Genomic DNA, 7,500 nt, shown 5'->3' with positions numbered 1-7,500 from the left:
TACAATCCACAGAAAGTGTAATCCAAAGTTTGCAGGTGGTGAATGGAAAGGTGAGCTCTAAAATTAGCAACTCCTCAATCCAACAGTTTGGTGACTGTCCTTTGTTTGTCATGCTGCTCTCTTATACAGTTGTACTTCCTGCTTCCTGTCATGTGTCTAGTCACATGACAGGCCAACCATCCATTTATTAAAGACACATACACTTAAAATGTTAAGAGTAATAAAATGGCCTAAAAAACATGTAAAACACTTAAAACTCTATAATACATGTAAATGATTGTAATAAATAGAGCGGTAAAACACGTCTTTCTAAAAGCCAGCATATTATATAAATAGTGAAGAAAAGGCAAAAGCTTACAGCACCTGGTATTCCCAGGCGGTCTCCCATCCAAGTACTAACCAGGCCCGACGCTGCTTAGCTTCCGAGATCAGACGAGATCGGGCGCTCTCAGCGCGGTATGGCCATAAGCGAGGGCTGCCCCAAAAAGTGGGCTATTTAAAGATCAGCCTCCGTAAAAGCCAGCATATTATATAAATAGTGAAGAAAAGGCAAAAGCTTACAGCACCTGGTATTCCTAGGCGGTCTCCCACCCAAGTACTAACCAGGCCCGACGCTGCTTAGCTTCCGAGATCAGACGAGATCAGGCGCTCTCAGCGCGGTATGGCCATAAGCGAGGACTGCTCCAAAAAGTGGGCTATTTAAAGATCAGCCTCCGTAAAAGCCAGCATATTATATAAATAGTGAAGAAAAGGCAAAAGCTTACAGCACCTGGTATTCCCAGGCGGTCTTGCATAAAAGTGTAACAATCGGCCTTATCAGCCGAGTTACAAGACTAAAATGGGGTCAGATTTAACTGTGAGAGATGACTAGTGGTTAAAAGAATGAGACATAAAAGAAAATTGGTTTAAATAGATTTGGTGTATTTACAAGGTTCACATAAAAGACTTTAAAACAACACGATAAAACTAGGTAAACTCTGTTAAAAGAATACAGTTCATTTGTCCATACCCTAAAAACAGGTAAACTCTGTTAAAAGAATACAGTTCATTTGTCCATACCCTAAAAACAGTCCAAGAACCCCAGTGTGTTGATAAGTCCAATGTGAGTGTCCACCAGTGTATATACAATCCACAGAAAGTGTAATCCAAAGTTTGCAGGTGGTGAATGGATAGGTGAGCTCTAAAATTAGCAACTCCTCAATCCAACAGTTTGGTGACTGTCCTTTGTTTGTCATGCTGCTCTCTTATACAGTTGTACTTCCTGCTTCCTGTCATGTGCCTAGTCACATGACAGGCCAACCATCCATTTATTAAAGACACATACACTTAAAATGTTAAGAGTAATAAAATGGCCTAAAAAACATGTAAAACACTTAAAACTCTATAATACATGTAAATGATTGTAATAAATAGAGCGGTAAAACACGTCTTTCTAAAAGCCAGCATATTATATAAATAGTGAAGAAAAGGCAAAAGCTTACAGCACCTGGTATTCCCAGGCGGTCTACCATCCAAGTACTAACCAGGCCCGACGCTGCTTAGCTTCCGAGATCAGACGAGATCGGGCGCTCTCAGCGCGGTATGGCCATAAGCGAGGGCTGCTCCAAAAAGTGGGCTATTTAAAGATCAGCCTCTGTAAAAGCCAGCATATTATATAAATAGTGAAGAAAAGGCAAAAGCTTACAGCACCTGGTATTCCCAGGCGGTCTCCCATCCAAGTACTAACCAGGCCCGACGCTGCTTAGCTTCCGAGATCAGACGAGATCGGGCGCTCTCAGCGCGGTATGGCCATAAGCGAGGGCTGCCCCAAAAAGTGGGCTATTTAAAGATCAGCCTCCGTAAAAGCCAGCATATTATATAAATAGTGAAGAAAAGGCAAAAGCTTACAGCACCTGGTATTCCCAGGCGGTCTCCCACCCAAGTACTAACCAGGCCCGACGCTGCTTAGCTTCCGAGATCAGACGAGATCAGGCGCTCTCAGCGCGGTATGGCCATAAGCGAGGACTGCTCCAAAAAGTGGGCTATTTAAAGATCAGCCTCCGTAAAAGCCAGCATATTATATAAATAGTGAAGAAAAGGCAAAAGCTTACAGCACCTGGTATTCCCAGGCGGTCTCGCATAAAAGTGTAACAATCGGCCTTATCAGCCGAGTTACAAGACTAAAATGGCGTCAGATTTAACTGTGAGAGATGACTAGTGGTTAAAAGAATGAGACATAAAAGAAAATTGGTTTAAATAGATTTGGTGTATTTACAAGGTTCACATAAAAGACTTTAACCCCCTGGGGACGAAAAACGCCCTGGGGCGTTTTGAGGCAGTTTCCCAAAAGGAACTTTAATTACTTTGTCATTTCTGATTGCACAGATAAAAGCAGTACATCAATCGAATCTGTAAAGGGTCTACTTTTATTTGTATATACTCACAAAATCAAAAAACATTGTGATTTTGCAAAATAAAGAAAACAAAAAGGGTGTGCTGTCTGCCGCGTTGATCTCCGTGATCTTCATTCAGAAACGCGTCAGTAAAATATACTATAACTCAGCCAATACACAACACAGAGACATGAGCAATATGTCTAGACAAAGCTTGATATGTATACTTTTAAACGAAGTAAGTTTTACCGAAAACAAATATCCTGTGATAAAATAATCAATATGAAACCAACACGATGTCCAGTCTCTCCGGTCTGCTTCATTATTTTATAATTAGATCACGCCCATGAGCTGTTCCCTATTCATATTCAAATCGTCCACGTGAGGGCGCCGCGCCAAAAGTAGATGCCCAAATCACGGTAAACAAAGGAGAAACTTCGTTCAAGTTAGTCATTTCTGGAAGAAGACTCTGTCAGGAATAAAACGTACTTCAGAAGACATGAGTAAGTTTTTTTCTCTCTTATTAGCCTACTTGTTAGTTATTACTGTGACAGAATGTGCAAACATTTTACCAGTTAAGACTTTTTGCCAACTATAATTCCTGACTACAGCAAGTGAAACATTATAAAGTACGTTTCATTTCACTGCATCTAAATGACTCACGATGCCAGTATGTTTTTAATAGTCTGTTCAATAAAGAATGATGCAATATAAAGGTTATAGTGTTCACATTTAAGCTTAACAGTTATAATATAGCCTAGTTTCTTTGTATTCTATAATACACACAAAGCATGCTTATGTTTGACTATAAGATCATAATTATTTATTTAGTTATTAATGTATCTTACAACAGTAGGATGTAATATGAGGGTTTACACTTAGTGTATGTTTTGACAATATGTATTAATACTGTGTTCTCGAATGGATGTTTAACACGATGAACAATTTTTATTAGTTTCTCAGATATAAAATGTCCTTTTTACGTTTGTACAAAATGCGTGGGTCTATGACTACAAAATCATAATATATATATATATAAATAAATAGTATGATGCTGCTGAAATTAACATGCTCAAATATGTTTTGTTTTGTTGTTTTTAGTGATTGGAAACCTGCTCAACACATGAATCCTGCTGACATTTACTTGAGTCTCCTCAAACTGTTTTCCTGAGAGCACTGTACCATCTTCAGATGTTAAAGAAGTTCACAAGTGAATCTCAAGTTATTTTTCTTGATAAATAAATCTATTCAAAATAAGCTACAAACATATTTTGTCCTTATATTCCTCCTTCATTCATTACTTTGTTCCTCTCAGTCATCTGACTGAATAACTAATTATGCGGCTCATTATGCAGGTCTTTGTCTTCTCAGGTGTGAATCCCAGCATTATTCATGATCATTCACGCCTTCTCGAATACAGCCATTCTAAACAAAAAGTGTCTTCAAAAATTTAAATCAATATACTGTTTTGTGTAAACAAGTGAACGAGATGATTTTCACATCATTTGATAGAAAAAACTCTAGCCTAACACATCCTGTTCTCAAAGTCTTGTGAACAAATATTCTGTATGTGTTTCATGACTTTATTTCAGTGACTTCAAAAATTTTGTTTTTCACTAAGCACGCATAAACGTTGTTTTCTCAAAAACACAAACATGTACATTCATGTTGCTTACATATTATTGTAGCCCTAATTGTGCTGATTACAATATAATCAGATTTGGGCCATTCATATGTTTTTAAGATACTGAAAAAAGCACAAATGTCAGGGCATGTCAAAACTTCTTCAGGGCCCAAAAACACCCTCAGTCCCCATAGGGTTAAAACAACACGATAAAACTAGGTAAACTCTGTTAAAAGAATACAGTTCATTTGTCCATACCCTAAAAACAGGTAAACTCTGTTAAAAGAATACAGTTCATTTGTCCATACCCTAAAAACAGTCCAAGAACCCCAGTGTGTTGATAAGTCCAATGTGAGTGTCCACCAGTGTATATACAATCCACAGAAAGTGTAATCCAAAGTTTGCAGGTGGTGAATGGAAAGGTGAGCTCTAAAATTAGCAACTCCTCAATCCAACAGTTTGGTGACTGTCCTTTGTTTGTCATGCTGCTCTCTTATACAGTTGTACTTCCTGCTTCCTGTCATGTGCCTAGTCACATGACAGGCCAACCATCCATTTATTAAAGACACATACACTTAAAATGTTAAGAGTAATAAAATGGCCTAAAAAACATGTAAAACACTTAAAACTCTATAATACATGTAAATGATTGTAATAAATAGAGCGGTAAAACACGTCTTTCTAAAAGCCAGCATATTATATAAATAGTGAAGAAAAGGCAAAAGCTTACAGCACCTGGTATTCCCAGGCTGTCTCCCATCCAAGTACTAACCAGGCCCGACGCTGCTTAGCTTCCGAGATCAGACGAGATCGGGCGCTCTCAGCGCGGTATGGCCATAAGCGAGGGCTGCTCCAAAAAGTGGGCTATTTAAAGATCAGCCTCCGTAAAAGCCAGCATATTATATAAATAGTGAAGAAAAGGCAAAAGCTTACAGCACCTGGTATTCCCAGGCGGTCTCCCATAAAAGTGTAACAATCGGCCTTATCAGCCGAGTTACAAGACTAAAATGGGGTCAGATTTAACTGTGAGAGATGACTAGTGGTTAAAAGAATGAGACATAAATGAAAATTGGTTTAAATAGATTTGGTGTATTTACAAGGTTCACATAAAAGACTTTAAAACAACACGATAAAACTAGGTAAACTCTGTTAAAAGAATACAGTTCATTTGTCCATACCCTAAAAACAGGTAAACTCTGTTAAAAGAATACAGTTCATTTGTCCATACCCTAAAAACAGTCCAAGAACCCCAGTGTGTTGATAAGTCCAATGTGAGTGTCCACCAGTGTATATACAATCCACAGAAAGTGTAATCCAAAGTTTGCAGGTGGTGAATGGAAAGGTGAGCTCTAAAATTAGCAACTCCTCAATCCAACAGTTTGGTGACTGTCCTTTGTTTGTCATGCTGCTCTCTTATACAGTTGTACTTCCTGCTTCCTGTCATGTGTCTAGTCACATGACAGGCCAACCATCCATTTATTAAAGACACATACACTTAAAATGTTAAGAGTAATAAAATGGCCTAAAAAACATGTAAAACACTTAAAACTCTATAATACATGTAAATGATTGTAATAAATAGAGCGGTAAAACACGTCTTTCTAAAAGCCAGCATATTATATAAATAGTGAAGAAAAGGCAAAAGCTTACAGCACCTGGTATTCCCAGGCGGTCTCCCATCCAAGTACTAACCAGGCCCGACGCTGCTTAGCTTCCGAGATCAGACGAGATCGGGCGCTCTCAGCGCGGTATGGCCATAAGCGAGGGCTGCCCCAAAAAGTGGGCTATTTAAAGATCAGCCTCCGTAAAAGCCAGCATATTATATAAATAGTGAAGAAAAGGCAAAAGCTTACAGCACCTGGTATTCCCAGGCGGTCTCCCATCCAAGTACTAACCAGGCACGACGCTGCTTAGCTTCCGAGATCAGACGAGATCGGGCGCTCTCAGCGCGGTATGGCCATAAGCGAGGGCTGCCCCAAAAAGTGGGCTATTTAAAGATCAGCCTCCGTAAAAGCCAGCATATTATATAAATAGTGAAGAAAAGGCAAAAGCTTACAGCACCTGGTATTCCCAGGCGGTCTCCCACCCAAGTACTAACCAGACCCGACGCTGCTTAGCTTCCGAGATCAGACGAGATCAGGCGCTCTCAGCGCGGTATGGCCATAAGCGAGGACTGCTCCAAAAAGTGGGCTATTTAAAGATCAGCCTAAGTAAAAGCCAGCATATTATATAAATAGTGAAGAAAAGGCAAAAGCTTACAGCACCTGGTATTCCCAGGCGGTCTCGCATAAAAGTGTAACAATCGGCCTTATCAGCCGAGTAACAAGACTAAAATGGGGTCAGATTTAACTGTGAGAGATGACTAGTGGTTAAAAGAATGAGACATAAAAGAAAATTGGTTTAAATAGATTTGGTGTATTTACAAGGTTCACATAAAAGACTTTAAAACAACACGATAAAACTAGGTAAACTCTGTTAAAAGAATACAGTTCATTTGTCCATACCCTAAAAACAGGTAAACTCTGTTAAAAGAATACAGTTCATTTGTCCATACCCTAAAAACAGTCCAAGAACCCCAGTGTGTTGATAAGTCCAATGTGAGTGTCCACCAGTGTATATACAATCCACAGAAAGTGTAATCCAAAGTTTGCAGGTGGTGAATGGAAAGGTGAGCTCTAAAATTAGCAACTCCTCAATCCAACAGTTTGGTGACTGTCCTTTGTTTGTCATGCTGCTCTCTTATACAGTTGTACTTCCTGCTTCCTGTCATGTGTCTAGTCACATGACAGGCCAACCATCCATTTATTAAAGACACATACACTTAAAATGTTAAGAGTAATAAAATGGCCTAAAAAACATGTAAAACACTTAAAACTCTATAATACATGTAAATGATTGTAATAAATAGAGCGGTAAAACACGTCTTTCTAAAAGCCAGCATATTATATAAATAGTGAAGAAAAGGCAAAAGCTTACAGCACCTGGTATTCCCAGGCGGTCTCCCATCCAAGTACTAACCAGGCCCGACGCTGCTTAGCTTCCGAGATCAGACGAGATCGGGCGCTCTCAGCGCGGTATGGCCATAAGCGAGGGCTGCTCCAAAAAGTGGGCTATTTAAAGATCAGCCTCCGTAAAAGCCAGCATATTATATAAATAGTGAAGAAAAGGCAAAAGCTTACAGCACCTGGTATTCCCAGGCGGTCTCCCACCCAAGTACTAACCAGGCCCGACGCTGCTTAGCTTCCGAGATCAGACGAGATCAGGCGCTCTCAGCGCGGTATGGCCATAAGCGAGGACTGCTCCAAAAAGTGGGCTATTTAAAGATCAGCCTCCGTAAAAGCCAGCATATTATATAAATAGTGAAGAAAAGGCAAAAGCTTACAGCACCTGGTATTCCCAGGCGGTCTCGCATAAAAGTGTAACAATCGGCCTTATCAGCCGAGTTACAAGACTAAAATGGGGTCAGATTTAACTGTGAGAGATGACTAGTGGTTAAAAGAATGA

General features: G+C 39.7%; 11 non-coding genes across 11 annotated transcripts; all 11 read right to left on the bottom strand.

Annotated features, from left to right (window-relative positions):
• Positions 1-351: 351 nt before the first annotated feature.
• Positions 352-470, bottom strand: LOC141313446 (5S ribosomal RNA). Its single transcript, XR_012349518.1, has one exon. It is a non-coding gene; the product is annotated as a 5S ribosomal RNA (ribosomal RNA).
• An 84-nt stretch (positions 471-554) lies between these two features.
• LOC141313794 (5S ribosomal RNA) lies at positions 555-673 on the bottom strand. Its single transcript, XR_012349866.1, has one exon. It is a non-coding gene; the product is annotated as a 5S ribosomal RNA (ribosomal RNA).
• An 801-nt stretch (positions 674-1,474) lies between these two features.
• Positions 1,475-1,593, bottom strand: LOC141313651 (5S ribosomal RNA). The gene has a single exon (XR_012349723.1). It is a non-coding gene; the product is annotated as a 5S ribosomal RNA (ribosomal RNA).
• Positions 1,594-1,677: 84 nt separating this feature from the next.
• Positions 1,678-1,796, bottom strand: LOC141313434 (5S ribosomal RNA). The gene has a single exon (XR_012349506.1). It is a non-coding gene; the product is annotated as a 5S ribosomal RNA (ribosomal RNA).
• An 84-nt stretch (positions 1,797-1,880) lies between these two features.
• Positions 1,881-1,999, bottom strand: LOC141313671 (5S ribosomal RNA). The gene has a single exon (XR_012349743.1). It is a non-coding gene; the product is annotated as a 5S ribosomal RNA (ribosomal RNA).
• Positions 2,000-4,719: 2,720 nt separating this feature from the next.
• Positions 4,720-4,838, bottom strand: LOC141313837 (5S ribosomal RNA). The gene has a single exon (XR_012349907.1). It is a non-coding gene; the product is annotated as a 5S ribosomal RNA (ribosomal RNA).
• Positions 4,839-5,639: 801 nt separating this feature from the next.
• On the bottom strand, positions 5,640-5,758 carry LOC141313421 (5S ribosomal RNA). Its single transcript, XR_012349494.1, has one exon. It is a non-coding gene; the product is annotated as a 5S ribosomal RNA (ribosomal RNA).
• An 84-nt stretch (positions 5,759-5,842) lies between these two features.
• Positions 5,843-5,961, bottom strand: LOC141313783 (5S ribosomal RNA). The gene has a single exon (XR_012349855.1). It is a non-coding gene; the product is annotated as a 5S ribosomal RNA (ribosomal RNA).
• Positions 5,962-6,045: 84 nt separating this feature from the next.
• LOC141313824 (5S ribosomal RNA) lies at positions 6,046-6,164 on the bottom strand. Its single transcript, XR_012349894.1, has one exon. It is a non-coding gene; the product is annotated as a 5S ribosomal RNA (ribosomal RNA).
• An 801-nt stretch (positions 6,165-6,965) lies between these two features.
• Positions 6,966-7,084, bottom strand: LOC141313409 (5S ribosomal RNA). The gene has a single exon (XR_012349482.1). It is a non-coding gene; the product is annotated as a 5S ribosomal RNA (ribosomal RNA).
• An 84-nt stretch (positions 7,085-7,168) lies between these two features.
• LOC141313670 (5S ribosomal RNA) lies at positions 7,169-7,287 on the bottom strand. Its single transcript, XR_012349741.1, has one exon. It is a non-coding gene; the product is annotated as a 5S ribosomal RNA (ribosomal RNA).
• Between the last annotated feature and the right edge of the window lie 213 nt (positions 7,288-7,500).

This window comes from Garra rufa, unplaced genomic scaffold (assembly GCF_049309525.1).
Source record: "Garra rufa unplaced genomic scaffold, GarRuf1.0 hap1_unplaced_007, whole genome shotgun sequence".
Taxonomy (NCBI): Eukaryota; Metazoa; Chordata; class Actinopteri; order Cypriniformes; family Cyprinidae; genus Garra; species Garra rufa.
The sequence above is the reverse complement of the archived record's forward strand: the minus strand, read 5'-3'. Positions and strand labels throughout refer to the sequence as shown.